This window comes from Podarcis erhardii (genome assembly GCF_964252035.2).
Source record: "Podarcis erhardii genome assembly, chromosome: 1".
Lineage (NCBI taxonomy): Eukaryota > Metazoa > Chordata > Lepidosauria > Squamata > Lacertidae > Podarcis > Podarcis erhardii.
This window is the reverse complement of record NC_138497.1, coordinates 11,886,665-11,907,034: the sequence shown is the minus strand read 5'-3', so window position 1 is coordinate 11,907,034 and position 20,370 is coordinate 11,886,665. Positions and strand designations below refer to the sequence as shown.

General features: G+C 45.1%; 1 long non-coding RNA gene across 1 annotated transcript in view; it reads left to right on the top strand.

Moving 5' to 3' along the window:
- Nucleotides 1-4,881, top strand: part of LOC309345042 — a 46,787-nt gene extending 41,906 nt beyond the window's left edge. Inside the window, exon 3 of the long non-coding RNA XR_014157981.1 lies at nucleotides 4,311-4,881. This is a non-coding gene — a long non-coding RNA (uncharacterized lncRNA). The remainder of the gene's footprint in view (nucleotides 1-4,310) is intronic.
- Nucleotides 4,882-20,370: the final 15,489 nt, after the last annotated feature.

The window sequence follows — 20,370 nt, the reverse complement described above, 5'->3', positions numbered from 1 at the left end:
GCTCTGTACCAACACTCTGTGACTTTATAGTTCTGGGGTGTGTGGTGTTTTTAGCTTTTCTTAACAGTGGGATAGGGTGTTGTTGTGAAGTTCTGTTTCGTTAAGAATTCGACAGGCACCTTCTAGGGCCTGGGCACTTTCAGATGCTTACCAGAGACCTTTCTTTTTAATCAGGCTTTTGTTAACTGAACAGTTCCTGGTTTTGGCAGCGGTTGACACTTTTCACAGCATTGTTTTTAAGCTGGTTTGAATGTACTTGTTATGTATTTGCATATTTTGTTCGGCAGGAATATTTTGATGGACAAAGTGGTCTATAAATTCTCACATGAATATTGTGCATTTCTCCCTGGTTGGAAGATCCCCAAGTGCTCATCTGGAGTTCAAGAACAGGAAGTGTGGGACACTCACACTTCCTGTTCTGCCATGAGCGCTCATCTGAAGCAGCCCCCATTTAAGCTGTAAGCTATTTCCCATGGCTAATACTCTCATCCCTGAAGTGAATCTGAATGTCAGTGTGTGAAAGAAAAAAGGCTGTTTCTTCATGTGTGATGCAGTCGACGTCTTCAAATGCAAATATTATACATAAATACTTTTCTTTCTTCCTTTTTTTTTTTTTTTGCAACAGTGGAGAAAATCACGGTGGAGAGAGTCTTTCATGTCTGCATGTTTGCAAAGGCAGGATATCATTTGCTTGTCACTCTGCAATGATTTTTTAAGCTATTAAAAGAAAGGGAGAGATTCACCACTCAGTATTTAGGGGATCTGAAAAAGCAACAGCATTCCCCCATGTGCATCAGCTAAAAAAGAATTTGCTCTTGTACGGAAGCTTGAAGGATGATTAAGTAGGCCAATCATATCCATCAAAGAATTGCTAGGAATGGTCACGATCCTCCAGAACCTTAATCTGTGTTGAAATAATGGACAGTGCTACAAATGTGCAGCTTCCATAACCCGCATTCATGTCAAAGAAGTTCTCTTCATGCAAATGTTCCCCCCCACACACCATTAACACCACATTGATGAATTATCACGCTCACCCCTCCCCCTCTGTTTGGATGCTTCCTTGAACTTTGATGATGGCTCTTTGCTTAAGAAGATTAAAAGATGGCTGGGACATAAGGTGCATAGAAATTTCTGGCCTTTGCAGAGGTGGATTGCAGCCTACTGTGCAAAGATCAGAGTCAGATTGGCTGCTCACTTCCCCTTGCTCAGGGAGAAAAGATGGAAGTCTGTAAAATGCAGCAAGCTGGAGCAGGGGGACAGAGGGCACCCAAGACTGTGGCCATGGGAGAAGCAAGAACCTCTTGCTGTGTAATGCTGTGGGCCCCTTCATCATAGGCTCATAGAATCATAGAATCATAGAGTTGGAAGAGACCACAAGGGCCATTGAGTCCAACCCCCTGCCAAGCAGGAAACACCATCAGAGCACTCCTGACATATGGTTGTCAAGCCTCTGCTTAAAGACCTCCAAAGAAGGAGACTCCACCACACTCCTTGGCAGCAAATTCCACTGTCAAACAGCTCTTACTGTCAGGAAGTTCTTCCTAATGTTTAGGTGGAATCTTCTTTCTTGCAGTTTGGAATCATTGCTCCGTGTCCGCTTCTCTGGAGCAGCAGAAAACAACCTATCTCCCTCCTCTATGTGACATCCTTTTATATATTTGAACATGGCTATCATATCACCCCTTAACCTCCTCTTCTCCAGGCTAAACATGCCCAGCTCCCTTAGCCGTTCCTCATAAGGCATCGTTTCCAGGCCTTTGACCATTTTGGTTGCCCTCCTCTGGACACATTCCAGTTTGTCAGTGTCCTTCTTGAACTGTGGTGCCCAGAACTGGACCCAGTACTCCAGGTGAGGTCTGACCAGAGCAGAATACAGTGGCACTATTACTTCCCTTGATCTAGATGCTATACTCCTATTGATGCAGCCCAGAATTGCATTGGCTTTTTTAGCTGCCACGTCACACTGTTGGCTCATGTCAAGTTTGTGGTCAACCAAGACTCCTAGATCCTTTTCACATGTACTGCTCTCAAGCCAGGTGTCACCCATCTTGTATTTGTGCCTCTCGTTTTTTTTTGCCCAAGTGCAATACTTTACATTTCTCCCTATTAAAATTCATCTTGTTTGTTTTGGCCCCGTTCTCTAATCTGTCAAGGTCATTTTCAAGTGTGATCCTGTCCTCTGGGGTGTTAGCCACCCCTCCCAGTTTGGTGTCATCTGCAAATTTGATCAGGATGCCCTTGAGTCCATCATCCAAATCGTTGATAAAGATGTTGAATAAGACAGAACCCTGTGGCACCCCACTAGTCACTCTTCTCCAGGATGAAGAGGAACCATTGATGAGCACCCTTTGGGTTCGGTCAGTCAGCCAGTTACAAATCCACTGAGTGGTAGGCTCAGGTTGTATATATGTGTAAATGAACCATATATCATAAAGACACTACAGTCTCTGCTGTGCCTCATTTCCAAAGGAAACAGGAACCCTGGGTAAGCACCCAGACCTCTGGAATTTCACACCACTTGGTGATTGGGGCAGCATGTAACAATATCAATGCAATGCAGTCCTTGTTTCCAGGGGGATTAGGCTTTCTGCTAAGGTCAGGGATGCAACTCTAAGAAAGGGATATCTGAAGATTGTCTCTACAGCACTAGTGGGGTGAATGAGCAACTAATGTCCAAATCAAAATACTTTAGGAAGGGTTTACATGAGTGGATAACAATCATATTTTTTTGCATCCTTTAATGAACTAATAATAATAATAATGCTACTAACATGAGTTTGACCAAACTACAGGAGGCAGTGGAAGACAGGAGTGCCTGGCACGCTCTGGTCCATGGGATCATGAAGAGTTGGACATGACACTGGCTAAACAACAACAACAACAATTTATACCCCACCCATCTGGCTCTGGGTGGCTCCCAACAGAATATTAAAAACATGATAAAACATCAAACATTCAAAAACTTCCCTAAACAGGGCTACCTTCAGATGTCTTCTAAAAGTCAGGTGTTTATTTCCATGACATCTGATGGAAGGGCGTTCCACAGGGCAGGTGCCACTACCAAGAAGGCCCTTTAAAAATTTGATAAGCTGTTACAAAAATGCTTCAGGCATAAGGATGACAACTGGTATTGTTCCCTGTCATGATTATGACCCCCAAAACAAGCCACAACAGTCACAGCAAAATGTGGCCCCAAATGTATTGAAGAAATCTGTTGGGATCTGTATTTGTAGACTCACACAGAGATGCTAATCCAAGGCCCATTAAACTGGCTAGCTGTGCCTTTTTTAATGAGCACCCATGAGCTGCAACACAGGCAATGGCTTCATTCAGCTGCCTGCTGCAGACTCAGCACTATCTTGGCCATAGACAGCCTGGCTTATAAAATAAGTGGTGTGTTGTTGTTTTTTGTTGTAAAAAATAAATAAAAAGAGGGTTCATGAACGGGCATTGTTGTTTCTTCCAGGAACTCTGCAGTTTAAAGCCTCGCTTGCCGCTTTCTAGAAGCAAACAGCGAAACCCACTCAAAATGTCTCCAAAAAGCCAGAAGGAAATTATGCCCAGATAAATTATTCAAATATTTGTTTCTATTTTGAGGGCTTTTAATGGACATTTGGGTTAAATAAAAGATGAAAACGACACACTAATTACTTGCAGCGGATCAATGTGGCCAACATCAGAAGCGAGAGAGAGCTCTCGTTCCTCCTTCCCAGGCATGAGCATTTTTAGGGGGTGGTCTGATATTCAGGGACATTGCTGCCTCCTCCATCAGTGGAGATAGAACATAACCACCAGGGTTAATAGCCACAGATAGCCTTCTCCTTCACGAATTTGTCCTCTCCTCTTTTAATCCATCCAAGTCACTGACCACCATTGGTCCCTCGCAGTGTGATTTCGCAAGGTGTTGTCGTGGGCTGGCTGGATGTAGAGGAGTGGTGGGAGGCACCAGTTGGGGGAACACCCCCCCCCGGGAACTCCCTGGGAAAGAAGACTCAGAGACAGGGGATTGGTGGTGGGATGGTGAGGAGTGGTCAGAGGGAGAAGAGGAAGCACACTGGGAGGAGATGGTGACCAAATATTGGTGAACAAATTGAAAGGAATTTCGAAAGAAGTGATCCATGAGGATCAAGCAGGCTTTCTTCTTGGTCGACTGATGAAAGATAATGTGAGGAACATATTAAATATAATAGAATATCTAGAGACCAGGAACAATAAGCAAGCAGTGTTAATGTTTATTGATGAAAGAAGGCCTTTGATAATATTCCATGGAATTTTATGATAAGGGTCCCTGCAATATTTCATTCCAGTTGGCACCCCTGCCAGAATCAGAGGCAGGAGAAGAGGGGGATCAGAAGACAAGAGGTGAGGCAGGCCGCTGAAGAATCCAGGAAGTCTCTCTCTCCTGCTGCGAACAGCTCACAGCCCCCCCCCCCCGCCTCCCAGAACATGGAGAGGAATGAAGAGGGAGGAGCAAAGAGAGACAAGATGACAGAGCCTTAGGCTGCTGGGGAAGGAACCGAGGGAGGAAGAGACACAGCAGGCGATGGGAAGGCGGGGACCTCCAGTCTTCACAACTGCTTCACTGGGGCAAAACCTACCGGGAAGAGTTGCTGGGATCGCTGGGCCTGTGCTGCTTTGGTTTCTTCAAATAAAGAGTTAACTTCGTTGACACTGGATAATTTGGCAAAAATGTATATATCAAAATCAAATAAGTGTTTGAAATGTAAAGAGAAAGAAGGTTATTTTTATCATATGTGGTGGTCTTGTAGTAAGGTTAAAGCTTACTGGGAAATGATATATAATGAATTGAAAAAGATATTTAAAATAACATTTGGCCAGAAGCTTTCCTTTTGGGAATTATAGGGACCGAACTACCCAAACTGTATAGAAATTCACTCGTATATGCAGCTACAGCGGCAAGAATGTTATTTGCCCCAAAATGGAAAGAAGAATGGATACAAAAACTTATAGAATACACAGAATGGTGAAACTTACCCGAAAAATAAGAAATCAAGATAACAAACTTTTTATAAAAGAATGGAAATGGTTTATTGGATATTTACTAACAAACTGTAAACAGATAACAACACTGGCAGAATTATTGTAATAACCGGCAGTTTTAGAAGAGTATACATTTAAAGTAGATGAATAAATGCTTAATTTAAGTTAATCTGGAATATGCAGAAAACATAAAAAAAAAAATTAAGGAACTGCAGAAAGAGGGGGAAGGAAGTTGAGTTTTGAAATGTTAAAATGATTGTAAAAGTATTGAAATGTATAAAATTTAAAATCATAAATAAAAATGGGGGGGGGACCACTTCACTGACACTGGTATTTTTTATTGCTGACCTACTCCTCCCTCTGGCTCTTGTCAGGTGTCCTCAGAACACACACCAAGAGGCAGCCATATGAATCTGGTAGTGACGAATAAGTACATCTTAGAAAAGGGAACCCAGTCACAGTTGGAACAACAAATGATGCTTTTTGAGGGCTGTTGTCATGCCTACAAGCTCATCCCTCCATGTCTTGTCATTCCTGGATTCTCAGCTGAATAGGTGAACTGGCTTTATCTGCGGAGTTCTTAGGTGATTTCGGTGACATGTGGTGATTAATCTGTGACAGGTGATTTGCACATGCAGATCATCAGAGTTTTAGGTGTCAAGTGATTTCCTTTGTAACTCTTAATGGGTTTCTTTCTAGATTGATTAAATCCTTCCTTTCTCTTTCATATTTTTTAGCTGTCGGCCATAGAATACCAATACTCACTGCATTTAACCCCTACCCCCTAAGGTAGGTTGAGCTGAGGGGCAGGGACTGGCCCGGGGTGAGCTTCATGGCCGAGTGGTAAACTGAACTCTTGTCTCCCAAGTCCAGGTCTGGCACTCTAACCACTACACCACGCTGTCTTAGATCCAGGCAAATCAGCATGCTAACTAATTTTAGCATTTTTGTGTTGTCTCATTTTTCAACTTCTTTTTTTAAAAAAAAACCACTCTGAACATGTGTGGTCGTCCCCTCCAACAGTGTGGCTGTAAAAGTAATTACTTAAAAAATGGAAACGCCGTTGCATTTATTATGTACCGAAGATACATTTCAGGGTGACCCCATGCTAATAGATTTACTTTTAAGCAGCACTGTTTTTCTACGAAAAGAGGTGCCAGAACTCACCAGGAAGTTTCTGAGGGCTATACAGTGGTACCTCAGGTTAAGAACTTAATTCGTTCTGGAGGTCTGTTCTTAAGCTGAAACTGTTCTTAACCTGAGGTACCACTTTAGCTAATGGAGCCTCGTGCCGCCACACAATTTCTGTTCTCATCCTGAGGTAAAGTTCTTAACCCAAGGTACTATTTCTGGGTTAGCAGTCTGTAACCTGAAGCCTCTGTAACCTGAAGCGTCTGTAACCTGAAGAGTCTGAAACCTGAGGTACCACTGTACTCTTTGAAGTCCCTGGTTCTCTTTGAAGGGCAATGGCGCCCACTGAGAGGTGCTGGAACTGAGAGAGACTACATGTTGGAGGGTATGCATTTAAAGTACTACAGTACAGTGATACCTTGGTTTTTGGGCATCTCAGAAGTCGAACATTTTGGTTTTCAAACGCCAAAAACCCGGAAGTAATTGCTTCTGTTTTCGAATGTGTCTCGGAAGTCGAATGGCTTCCGCGGTGTGTTTTTCAATTTTCACCATTGAAATTGACATTCTCCCTTTGCGCCTCAGTTGTCGAACTTTTCGGAAGTTGAATGGTCTTCCGGAATGGAGTACATTTGACAACCAAGGTACCACTGTACTACTTTGAACAATCATGGCTCTCTCCATATGAATTCTGGGAGGTGTAGTTTGTTTGGGGGGCTCTGAGGGTTGCTAGGTGGCTGACCGCTAGTCTTCTCACAGAACCAACAATTCCCAGTGTTTCCTGCGAAGAGGGATTGTTGGTTATGCTACTTTGGGAATTGTAGCTCTGGGAGAGGACCAGGGAGTCTCCATACTCACAACTCTCTGCACCCTTTTTGTTGTTGTTTAGTCGTTTAGTCGTGTCCAACTCTTTATGACCTCATGGACCAGAGGACACCACGCACTCCTGTATTCTACTGCCTCCTGCAGTTTGGTCAAACTCATGCTGGTAGCTTCGAGAACACTGTCCAACCATCTCGTCCTCTGTCGTCCCCTTCTCCTTGTGCCCTCAGTCTTTCCCAACATCAGGGTCATTTCCAGGGAGTCTTCTCTTCTCATGAGGTGGCCAAAGTATTGGAGCCTCAGCTTCAGGATCTGTCCTTCCAGTGAGCACTCAGGGCTGATTTCCTTAAGAATGGATAGGTTTGATCTTCTTGCAGTCCACGGGACTCTCAAGAGTCTCCTCCAGCACCAGAATTCAAAAGCATCAATTCTTCGGTGATCAGCCTTCTTTATGGTCCAGCTCTCCCTTCCATACATCACTACTGGGAAAACCATAGCTTTTACTATACGGACCTTTGTTGGCAAGGTTTAGCAAATTAGAATTTCCAGAATTTTTGGGGGGAGCCACGGCTTCCTAAAGTGGCATTGCAGTGCTATAAATGTATGACACAGATGTGTTGCCATCCTATGACACAGGCCCCAACAAAAACAGTTGGACTGTGTAAATTTGCATAGGATCACACTATGAATATCTAACAATGGCACTCCTAGCAGGTGAGCATAGGCTGTTTGTAGTATTTTATATTACAGGCAAAGGAGCTGTCAATCACGGAAGGAAAAAGAGATTGAGAGAGAGAACGATGAGGCCATCTTAATGAGTTATTCTTAACACACCACTTAGAAACTTGAACGTCTGCCTTGCAGCCATAGGAAAAATAACATATGTATTCCAGATGTACCTGGAGACATAATTAATGAATCTGCTCAGTGCTCAGCACCCCCCTCCCCACTCCCTGCCATAGATACCTAATTAAAATGAAGTGGGAGAATGTAGAAAGGGAAGAGCAAAATACAGATCATGGAAACTTGAAAAGAACAGAAGAGCTGAACAGAAGTTGCATGAGATAATGGGTACCATTAGCAACACCAGAGGGAACCATACCCAGTTAGACTTGAAAAAGAAATGGCATTGTTTAGAGGGTCCTGTTGTTTTTAAAAAGAGGTGGAGGGAGAGAGAGAAAGAGCTTACAGCCATCATTTTGTTGTTGTTTAGTCATTTAGTCGTGTCCGACTCTTCGTGACCCCCACGCCAGGCACTCCTGTCTTCCACTGCCTCCCGCAGTTTGGTCAAACTCATGCTGGTAGCTTTGAGAACACTGTCCAACCATCTCGTCCTCTGTCGTCCCCTTCTCCTTGTGCCCTCCATCTTTCCCAACATCAGGGTCTTTTCCAGGGAGTCTTCTCTTCCATCATTTTACTGTGGCAAAAAAGCAACAAATTGAATCAATAATAATAATCAGTGTGTTTCAATACGATTAGGAGGTTCTGCACACTCCTAAAATTCCACAAGGAAACCCATGCTTGGGCCAAAACAATAAATAACCCTGCATGGTCTACCATTTTTTGGTAGTGGCTACCATATTCCTCCATCCCTCAAAAACATGGTGGCCGGGCTATCAAAATTGTTCTGCTGTTGCTGCTGGTGGAAAGAAAGTTTTGTCGCCGCCGCCACCACCACTGTGATGGTGAGTCCCACCCCTGAGAAAGTGTTGGAGTATTTCTCCTCCCCCTGGAGAAATTTGGTGAAATGGTCACCCCAATATTCCTACCCACAAGCAAGGTGAAGAATTTTGAGAATCCCTTTCCTCACAGCTCTACCTCCAGAGGTTTCATAATACACGCCTTCCTTCAAAGAGACAGTGACGAATGACTTTTCGATATTGCGGACCAGCAGCTTCCGTATAGGAAATCAATTAAAGTTGTATCTTATTGACTTGAAGCGATACCACCATATTAGCTTTAAATATGCATGTCGAGGCATACAGACTTTTGAATTTCCTGTGGACATCGCCCAGATAGTCTGTTCTCTGGGTTGAAAATCATTTCAAATCAGATGAAAGAAAAGGAAATGTTAACTCAGCAGCTGCCTCCTTCCCTTTTCCCAAATCGGCACTTTCTCTTTCATGTAGATAAGGAATGATTACAACCAGCAGCTATGTGGAGAGGGAGCCGTAATGCTGGGGATGGATGTAATTTTATGCACTGAGTAGTAGACCTAGAGGGGTTAAAAAGAGAGATAAGAGGCAGCTCTGATGAAGGGAAAGAACAAGGGCAAGCTGTTTTCACAGCCAGGCTGCAATAATCTGGTTTAATAGTCATTCCACACTTCCACCCTGGGAATTTGGGGTCTATGAGACAAACTAGGGATCCTATTTATTAGTAATAGTAGGATGAGCAGCAGACTTGGAGAGCCATTCTAGTCTGATAACGATGATGATGATGATTAGATTTTTTACTCACCATTCACCAGCAGGTCATAGAATCCTAGAATCCTAGAGGTGGAGGTACTGTCAGTTGGAATCTCCTTCCTAAGGTCCCAGAGGGAGGTCACAGCAGTGAAAAAACAGTCAAAACAAAATGCAACCACAACTAGGGTACTGAAAACACGCATCTTAAGTGTCACAGGCCAGGGTAAAGAGGTACGTCTTCAGCCTATGACAAAAGGTAACGAAGACATGATGGGACTGTATGTGGGGGCAGATACACTCCTTGGACTTGCTTTGTTCAGGGGTTAAGCCAAAGATATAATAGATTCATAATTATAGTGTAAAAACCTCAAAATAAATACATTTCAATAGAGAAAGAAGGGACAAAGGAGCTTGTAAAGATTTGGATATCCCATGGGAATATTGGTTGGGGAAGAGATAAATGCCTTTTCAGCTGAAAGGAAAGGTTCTCATTTTGCTATTTTTGTCACGTCACGTTAAATAATATGATTTGCACTTCCAGTTAATCTGTTTAACCAGATGAGAAGCCGAAAGAGTTGGGCATTGACGGAGCCTTGCCAAAGAGCTTAAATCTGGAAGAGGCAAAGGCTATTTTCTTTCTCTCACTTTGCTGAGAGCAGAGCGTCGTGTCTCGGGTCTTTAGCTTAACATCGCCATCATTATCGTGTTTCCAAATATCCCCAAATAGCAGAACCTAAGAGCCCCATGATGGAGACGAATGCTTTGCTTGTCATTGTGCAAGCTAGTCTTACTATTATGGAACAGTTTGTATTGATTTCTGGATGTTGCTAGAGCTTGGAGGTGATGATTTAAAGGGCAGGTGGGAGAAAGGGAGGTTGAATTCTCTTGTGCTTCCTCCAGGGATGAACACTGCACATGAGCTCGCATGCGCATGCCCCCGTGTTAAGCATTCCACTCTTTGGTGATCCTCTCTGCCTCTCTAAACACATGCATATTAACCAAGCATTGTTAGTCCTTGCTGAGAAGTGTTGTAGGGAAGGGAGAAACGGTGATGCTATCAGCCAGCATGTTGCCTCCTTAACAACTTCTCTCATCCATAATGAATGAGGGATCGGAAGAACAGAAACATGCGACGTGCATATTCTTCCCGCATTTGGCAGCTGACGAACATCTCCAGGAAAGTGAGACTCTCTCTCCCCTTTCTTGCTCACAACAATAGGAGCAGGCACAAGATCAGAATGAACAAACATGGTGCACAAAAGAGCAAAAACAAAACAAAAACCAGGTCTGCCTTGCAGATATGGTTGAGTTTTTTTAGTGGGGGCAAGGGGAAGGCAGTTGTAAGAGAGGTCAATAAGGTGGCAAGTTTCATAGCAAAGTTCTTCCATTCAGGCCCTACTTGTGATTAGGAACATTAGGAAACTGCCTTATGCCAAGTCAGAGCATTGGTCCATCTAGCCCAGTATTCCCCACACTAATTGGCAGCAGCTCTCCTTCCTTGGAGGTTTTTAAGCAAAGGCTGGATGGCCATCTGTCATGGATGCTTTAGCTGAGATTCCTGCATTGCAGGGCTAGGTGACCATGGGGTCCCTTCCAACTCTGCAATTCTAGGATTCAGCCAAGAATCCTTCTCATCCTTGGAGATGCTGGGCATTGAAACTGGGGAACTTCTGCATGCAAAGCGAATGTTATACCACTGAGCTACATAACACCGGTCTTGAAAGACCTACGATTGGCTCCCAGTGCATTTCCTAGCACAATTTAAAGTGTTAGTGTTGACCTTTAAAGCCCTAAATGGCCTTGGCCCAGTATACCTGAAGGAGCATCTCCACCCCCATTGTTCAACCCGGACACTGAGATCCAGCGCTGAGGGCCTTCTGGCGGTTCCCTTGCTGCGAGAAGTGAGGTTACAGGGAACCAGGCAGAGGGCCTTCTTGGTAGTGGCGCCCGCCCTGTGGAACACCCTCCCATCAGATGTCAAAGAGATAAACAACTACCTGACTAGATTTCGGCACAGCACAACTACCTTATTATTATTATTATTATTATTATTATTATTATTATTATTATTATTATAGTCTCTGGTTGTAGATTTGGCAAGGATTCTTGAGAGTGGTGTACACAGAGAGAGAGAGAGAAAGAGAGATTTTTTAAATGTATATATTGCTTTTCTATGTACAACATCCCAAACTGTAAAAATTCATTGGATAAATAAATTTCCTGGATGGTTGTGCTTCCTTTAAAGCCCAGGGGAGGACAGCCTGAGCTAAAATTCTTCCATGGGGCTTTTTCACCTCAAGAAGAAGGGGAAGCCAGGGATGCTACAGAGAGCTGGAGAAGTGTTTACTGGAAAGAAATATGGAACGTGTCACCCCTGACCACCTCGTAACAATAAAGGAAGCTTAAAACCCAAGCAAAATATTTCGGGAGAGTTGCAAGTGCCCTGAGAATGAGGCATGAAAACTGAAGTCTCTTCCACAGGGGAATAAAAAGTTTGAGAAACTGTGGCAGTGGGGGACAGATTTCGGCACAGCACAAACGTGACATGGAACGTGGGGAAAGGAGAGATTGATACCTCCATTAAGCACTACTAACACACGGGCCAAGCAGTCCCTGGAAAAGTTGACCAAATTCAAATCGCCCCACAGGCAAACCTGCTATTATCTTCTAATCCTCTGCTGACAATAATGAGAGGCATTTAAGAGAGATCACTCTAGGCATGGAAAGGGAGTGGCGGAGAAGTTAGGCCATAAGCCGCAGAGAAGCACCACTATCAGAAACGGGTTTTGAATTCCACCTGCGTGCATGTCTGTGCAGATCATGGTTGGAACAATTGCTAATTTCCTGACATGCCAAGGGCATTATCATTTTCCACCTTCGTTGGTCACCTGGATTGCTCTTCTGCATACAGATGAGCTCTTTTTCTTTGCTCTTTTTCTTTTTCTTTCTAAATGGGAAGTCTTCACCAACCGAAAGTGAAACAGCCAGGAGTTCATTTCCTCAAACCAAAGAGGTGCAAGGACTCAACCCTTCTCAAAATCAGGTTGTGCGCCCCAGAACTTCTTTCCCCAAATCTGCAAACACATGGCAGCTACCTGAGGTCACTCAGGGCTGCTTCTGCCATATTTAGTAGAAGAGTCAACCCAAGATGACTGTTTCCGCCTTTGATATTTATTCTGAGGTCTCACCTCAGTATCCCTGAAGTCGTAACAATGCCAGAAATTGATTTAAATCCCTGAATGGTTTACATCCTCAAAGAGAGAGGGAACCAAGAACTGAAACAGAATGGATATAGCCTCTGGCAAAACCAGGGGCTCTTCACACACTTTCCCCTTTATTCATTGAGCACCAGCAAATAAGCTAATGCATGCAACAAACAGGATACAACAGGGGTACATTCGCTAGGGCTGTGTGCAGCTCTCCTGAACTGACCTGGGTCAACATGGTGAACACACAACCCGTATCTAGCCTTGAATCAATAGGGTTTTAAGAAATCCTGATTAAAAATGCAACACACAACTGAGTCTCTCCCCTGCCCTCCAACAGCAGAAGGCAGGAGAATCATTTTTGCTGGGTGCAGTTCCAGCAGCCTGTTCCCCTGTGGGAAACATGCCGGCAAAGTAGTACTGTATAGCCAGGAGAACAGACCACCTGATGAGCAGAGGCTTCAGTCCTGCTCAGACGGACTCTCTCTCTGTGTGTTTTGTTGGCATGCACCCAAGGAAACAGGGCAATTGGCAGGCCCCCAGCTGGCCCCAGCCCACCAGCCGGAGTCCTGGGTGATCTCCGGTCCTTGGTGCAGCATAAACCTGTGACCCAGGCTTTAGAAGACTGAGCACGCTATCCAGCAGAGAAAATGCTGCGTAGACAGAAGTGGCACGAGAGGCTGTGTGAGCATATTTACAAGCAGGTTTTATTAAGCGTAGATCAGGACAAAAGGAAACAAGTCTGATCTCCTTCGTGTCCAGAGCAAAAACAGAAAGCTATACACAAACGGAGGTTCCCAGCATACTGTGCTGGAATGTAAACAGACATATGACATGCAACAATTCCACACATCTGTTCCTTAAGGTGGAACGGAATTCTCAACATGTGTGTGTGTGTGTGTGTGTGTGTGTGTGTGTGTGGTTTGCCTGCTGGGAAAAGCCACATAGAGTCAAACCTTCTTCTTCCAGCCCAGCATATTCCCCCTGACAGCTCCAGACCGCTCTAAGTTGGAAATATCCTGTATGGGTATATATCTGCTGGATACCATTAGATGGAATAATAACAACAACCAGCAGTTTACAATCAATGGTGATGAAATTCCTGGCAATAATTGACACCCTTCTGCCACCTAGCTGTCCACAACCTCCCAAAGGAGGCTGTTCCATTGTCAAACAGCTCTTGCCCTCAGAAAGTTCTTCCTGATGTTTAGTTGGAGTCTCCTCCCTTGCAACTTGAATCCACTGGATTGAGTCCTATGCTCCAGAACAGGAGAAAACAACCTTGTTCCCTCTTCCACATGACAGCCCTTGAAATATTTGAAGATGGCTCTCATATTTCCTTTCAGTCTCCTCTTTTCCAGGCTAAACATACCCAGGTCCTTCAACGGCTCCTCATCAGGCTTGGTTTCCAGACCCTTGATCATCCTGGTCTCTCTCCTCTGCATGTTTCAGCTTGTCAATATCCTCCTTAAATTGTGGCACCGATAACTGGATGCAGTATTCCAGGTGTGGTCTGACCAAGGCAGAATAGTGTGGTACTATTACCGTACTTCCCTTCGTGGGACGCGGTGGCGCTGTGGGTTAAACCACAGAGCCTCGGGCTTGCCGATCAGAAGGTTGGCAGTTCGAATCCCTGTGACAGGGTGAGCTCCCATTGCTCGGTCCCTGCTCCTGACAACCTAGCAGTTCGAAAGCACATCAAAGTGCAAGTAGATAAATAGGTACCGCACTGGTGGGAAGGTAAACAGCGTTTCCGTGCGCTTCTCTGGTTTCCAGAAGCAGCTTAGTCATGCTGGCCACATGACCCAGAAGCTGTATGCCGGCTTCCTCGGCCAATAAAGCAAGATGAGCACCGCAACCCCAGAGTCGGTCACGACTGGACCTAATGGTCAGGGGTCCCTTTACCTTTACCTTTTTATTACTTCCCTTGATGGGGCAGAGTGGTTGTGGTAGTACAGCAATCATGAATAAAGCCCTTGAACCAGCCTTTTTGTTTCTGGTTGTGTAAATAAAGCCTGTATGCAAATCTCCACTTTCTTGGTTCTTTCCCAACATTTTCAATTAGTTCATTTGGGGCTGGGGGCATGAAACTATCTAGGTGGGGGATAGGAGCTGGGTCCCACCTGCCGGAAAGGTGCGCTCATGTGAATCTTTGTTGCTGTCATGTATCAGATCAGTGCTTCAGCCAAGTGTGCTGATAATTGCATTCAGATCCCTCAGAGGGCCACGCAACCTGCTGGCAATATAAACCCTAATAAATAGTACCAAATGGGCAAGTAGTGATTAATACAAATATCGGCAGGTGCTATTCCGATGCCTGTGCCAGGACAAACAGAACAACACACACGCACGCACATTCGGCTCGAAGCACCATCTGACATGCTACTCAGAAGGCAGAGCCAAGAAATGTGAGTCTCTTGCTCTGAATATGTTTTGAGCTATGAGCTTGTAGACAAGGGCCATTGAGGTTATTTCGATTCCAACAGGGCTAGGAGGCAACCTCTGCATGTCATTGCATTAGGAGATGAGGTCCAGAGGCTGCTGGTATGAACAGCACTGGAAAGCTGAACCTCCCTCGCTGCCTGGCACACATACACGGCCAGTGTTTCAGCTTTAACTAAACTTCAGCCACCTACAACTTTTATAGTCCGCGCAGGCTGTGGCCGGATCAGCAAAGGGTGAGAGAGAAGGCTGTTCAGAGACCCTGCACAGTGGCCCTAGATGCACTCAAGCATGGGAACTACAATCCCCATGATGCTGCGTGACTGTGCATGTGCAGGAAAGGCAAGGTTATCTGCAGAGGGGATAAGTCAGCCACGTAGCAAAACCATCAGGGAGGGCCACCTTGCAGATAGCCATTGCCTGCACGAGCGTTAGCCGATGTGGTGCTTTCTCCATTATCCCCAACCAGCATGACCAGTGATCTCGGTTGATGGGACCTGTAGTCCAACCACATCTAGATTGAACCAGATTGGCTATTCCTGGCCTGTACGGGTGACTGTAATTAATGCAAATAAGTATGTAGCAATAGTGGGGAACCTGTGTCTCTCTAGTCCTCTACATTGCCAGGTTGGCCGGGACTGATGGAGAGTCCAACAACATCTGGAGGGTCATAGGTTCCCCACCACTGAGCTATAGCATTACCAACCTATACTGGTACCTGTAAGTTTACTGAGAGGGTCCTCTTCTTTGGAAGTCCCATAAAGATGCCATGGACTGGTTGAATATAGTGGAATGGTGAGAGGATCCAGCCGGGGAACCTCTAAGAAAAGAAAGCTCAGAGCCTGGGGATTGGTGGTGGGACGACGATGAATGGTTGCAGAGAGAAGACTGGGAAGAGCAGGTATTGGAAGCTGGGGAGGCAACGGGGCTTAGTGAGTTGGGAGAATCTGAATCAAGAAGCAGAGATGAGTCCAGCTGGTGAAGAGTCATGGGTGTCTCCCCCTCGTGCTGCAACTAGCAACTCTCCGTGCTGGTCTCCCAAAACCAGAAGAGGCATCAAAAGGGTGGTGGAGGGATTGGCAACATGTAGACACAGTCTCCAATTGCTTGGGGGAAAACCTTGGAGAGGAGGGTACTTAGGCAGCTGTGGGGAGGCAGGGACTTTCAGTCTCAGTAGCTGCTTCGCGGTGGCAAGGCCTACTAGAGATGAGTTGCTGCGCTCATTTAGGCCTGATATTCCTGTGCCAATAGTGTTTTTGCTAATAAAGAGTTAACTTCCACTTGCACAGTGTGATTTACTGCTGGCTCGCATCTGACAAAATATCAAAGGGATCCAAGTGTCCTGCCAAATGCTTAAATTCATGGTTATAGTTAACTTTGACTGGAGTGCATCTATTGTCACTTTAGAATATAATAATAATATTGTAATAATAATATATTATTTATACCCCGCCCGTCTGGCTGGGTTTCCCCAGCCACTCTGGGTGGCTTCCAACAGAACACTAAAATACAATAACCTATTAAACATTAAAAGCTTCCCTACACAGGGCTGCCTTCAGATGTCTTCTAAAACTTTGGTAGTTGTTGTTCTCTTTGACGTCTGGTGGGAGGGCGTTCCACAGGGCGGGTGCCACTACCGAGAAGGCCCTCTGCCTGGTTCCCTGTAACTTGGCTTCTGGCAGTGAGGGAACCACCAGAAGGCCCTCGGCACTGGACCTCAGTGTCTGGGCAGAACGATGGAGGTGGAGACGCTCCTTCAGGTATACTGGACCAAGGCCATTTAAGGCTTTAAAGGTCAGCACCTTAGGTAGACAGAAGCTCCTTAGGGTAGTCCATTTGGATGATAGGACACTGCCCCACCAACTGAGTCTGTCCTCAGCCAGCTCTCACCTGCCTGCCTTCTTAAAACAGTTTCAAGGGTGACACTGCTTATCAGCTTCATTCTCCTCCTCAGTGTTGCCCCTTATAGAATTTAGCAGGGAGGAGAATGGGAACAAAAGTAGAATTAGCTACCTCTGCCTGCCATTGGTTTCTGGTTCTGCCAATCATTGGTATGGACTCTGGCAACTGCCGGCCTACCAGTGCCAATGGCTCCAGCTGCCACTGCTTAGCAGAAAGAAGAGGAAGGTAACAATACCAATCTAGATGTTCTTCAAGGACCCTTCCAACTCTGTGATTCCCCTGCCATTCTCAAGCAGGCTAGTAAAAATATTTGCAGGCTAGTAACTTACATGCGCTTATTTGCAAGGCTGTGTGACATATGGAACTGGTAGTTGTAAAGTAAAGTCAGTTGCAGTTCATCTGTACGAGGTGTACCAAACAGAGCAAAGTGCGCTTTGTTACTTAGCCATCACAGAGGGTGTGTGTCTGATTCTCCATAGAGGAGACATAATAGCCATCTTCAGGTATCTAAAGGGCTGTCACATGAAGGACAGAGCAAGCTTGCTTTCTCCTGTTCTGGAGGATAGGACCTGAAGCAATGGATTCAAGTTACAAGAAAGGAGTTCTTTCTTACAGTAAGTGCTGTTCGACAGTGGAACAGAGTCCCACGAGAGGTGGTGGACTCTCCTTCCTTGGAGATTTTTAAGCAGAGGTTGGATGGCCATCTGTCCTGTGTGTATGATCTAGCTGAGATTCTTGCATTGCAAGGGATTGAACTAGATGGCCCTCATGGTCTCTTCCAACTCTACGATTCGATGATTCTATGGACATAACAGAGTGCAGTAAATTGCTATTTAAATAGTCTCCAGCACCATTTTAAACACAGGCAGGGCCCCTTTCTGGTAGCTATGTGTAAAGTATATGCAAACAAACAGTTTTTTGATTGTTTTTTGTTTGTTTAAAGAAGAAAGAAAAAAATTAATGGCATGTGCAAATACACATTTTGAGAGGCCTCTTCCAAAGCAAACTCCTGATTAAGAAGTGCTGTTTGTTATTCTGCTTGTGCAACCTTAAGAGCTCAAGCAAGAAAAAGATTCATCATTTCTAAATTACTGTGATGTCATGCATACCAATTCTTTTGCTGTGCATGGCACCAGATATCCAGAAAAACTCATCTCCACCCGCCTCAAACCTTCTGTCCCCAACGGAATAGGATTAGCAATTTTTGATGGATGCTGTGATCTTTGTTTTACTGCTTCTTGTCTCCTGATAGATCACGGGTAGCAATTTCTGGCGGAACATATTTCTCCACAAGAGAGTGGCTTCTCGCTTTGGGGACATAAATTTGAGCTTCAGTTGTCTACCGCTGCACAAAATGCAAAACGAGATGGCAGAATTCTGGACTGTCCAGCTTCAGGTTTCAAGTGAGATGGCTTTTTAAAGACCCAAGGGCCACATAGTCCCATGGACAACTTCCGGGGGCCACATTCCGGTAGTGAGGAAAATGGATGGAACAAGGACTGCAGTGTGCACCTTTGTAGGCAACATTTAACCATGCAACAGTCAGAAGGTCACACACACACACACCTCCATCCAGGCAAAATCACTTGGGGGTGGGGAGCAAGGTTAATGAAGGGTTGTTGCTGAGAGTGTGTGTGTGTGCTCTAGGGGGAATTTGAGGGCCAGAAGGAGGGGCCTCAGTGGCGACATTCACACAGACCTGAGTTTCTCCACCCCTGTAGTAAAACTGCATATATATTAAACTATCCATCCTGATGTTCTGGTTTTCCCCATGCAAAGAGTATAGTGGTACCTCGGGTTAAGTACTTAATTCATTCTGGAGGTCCATTCTTAACCTGAAACTGTTCTTAACCTGAGGTACCACTTTAGCTAATGGGGCCTCCCGCTGCTGCCACGCCGCCGGAGCCTGATTTCTGTTCTCATCCTGAAGCAAAGTTCTTAACCTGAAGCACTATTTCTGGGTTAGCGGAGTCTGTAACCTGAAGCGTATGTAACCTGAAGCGTATGTAACCCGAGGTACCACTGTACTTTTAAATGTGGAGGAGCATTCAGAAAGCTAGCACTCTAGTTGCAACCTGAAAGGTACAGTCCAATACAGTTGTACCTTGGAAGCCGAACGGAATCTGTTCTGAAAGTCTGTTTAACCTCCAAAACATTCAGAAACCAATCAGAAGCCGCAGAAGCCCCGTTGGACACTCAGGTTCCAAAGAACGTTTGCAAACCAGAACACTCACTTCCGGTTTTTGATTGTTCTGGAGCTGGAATGTTTGACTCCCAAGGCATTCGGGAGCTGAGGTACGACTGTACGTCTGTCACTTAAATTGGTGCCACTTGTGAAAACTGCTGTTCATCATAGCTTCAGGTAGCTACAAATCACAACGGCTTTGCTCTCATACCCTTCAACATTTCTCAGATGAAGATAAGGACATTCTATTCTCCATCAGGAAGCTTCCCCTGTGTTTGATCTCGCCACAAACATATACCTTGTATACACAGATACACCTGTCGCCTTGAGCCAATTACAACCTCTCCGCTGAACCTACCTCACAGAGTTGTTGTACAGAAGAAATGTGTGAGGGAAGGGATCGTGTGCAAGACCTTCCATGGGTAAATGGAATGAAATAAAATTTTAGCTGCAAAGTGCCTCGAGTCCCTGTCAGGGGAAAAGGTGGGATATAACAACAGCAGCAACCACAACAGCGATGGAAACCATGAGAATGATCAGGAACACACACACACACAAAAACAGTAAATCCCGTTGAACTCAATGGGACTTCTTGTTGTTGTTTAGTCATGTCTGACTCTTCATGACCCCCTGGACCAGAGCACGCCAGGCACTCTTGTCTTCCACTGCCTCCCGCAGTTTGATCAGACTCATGTTTGTAGCTTCGAGAACACTGTCCAACCATCTCGTCCTCTGTCGTCTCCTTCTCCTTGTGCCCTCCATCTTTCCCAGCATCAGGGTCTTTTCCAGGGAGTCATGAGGTGGCCAAAGTATTGGAGCCTCAGCTTCAGGATCTGTGCTTCCAGTGAGCACTCAGGGCTGATTTCCTTCAGAATAGATAGGTTGGATCTTCTTGCAGTCCATGGGACTCTCAAGAGTCTCCTCCAGCACCATAATTCAAAAGCATCAATTCTTTGGCGATCAGCCTTCTTTATGGTCCAGCTCTCACTTCCATTCATCACTACTGGGAAAACCATGGCTTTAACTATAAGGCCTTTTGTGGGCAAGGAGGTGTCTCTGCCTTTCCAAATGCTGTCTAGGTGTGTCATTGCTTTTCTCCCAAGAAGCAGGCGTCTTTTAATTTCGTGACTACTGTCACCATCTGCAGTGATCATGGAGCCCCAGAAAGTAAAATCTCTCAGTGCCTCCATTTCTTCCCCTTCTATTTGCCAGGAGGTGATGGGACCATTGGCCATGATCTTAGGGGTTTTTTTTAATGTTGATGAGACTTAAT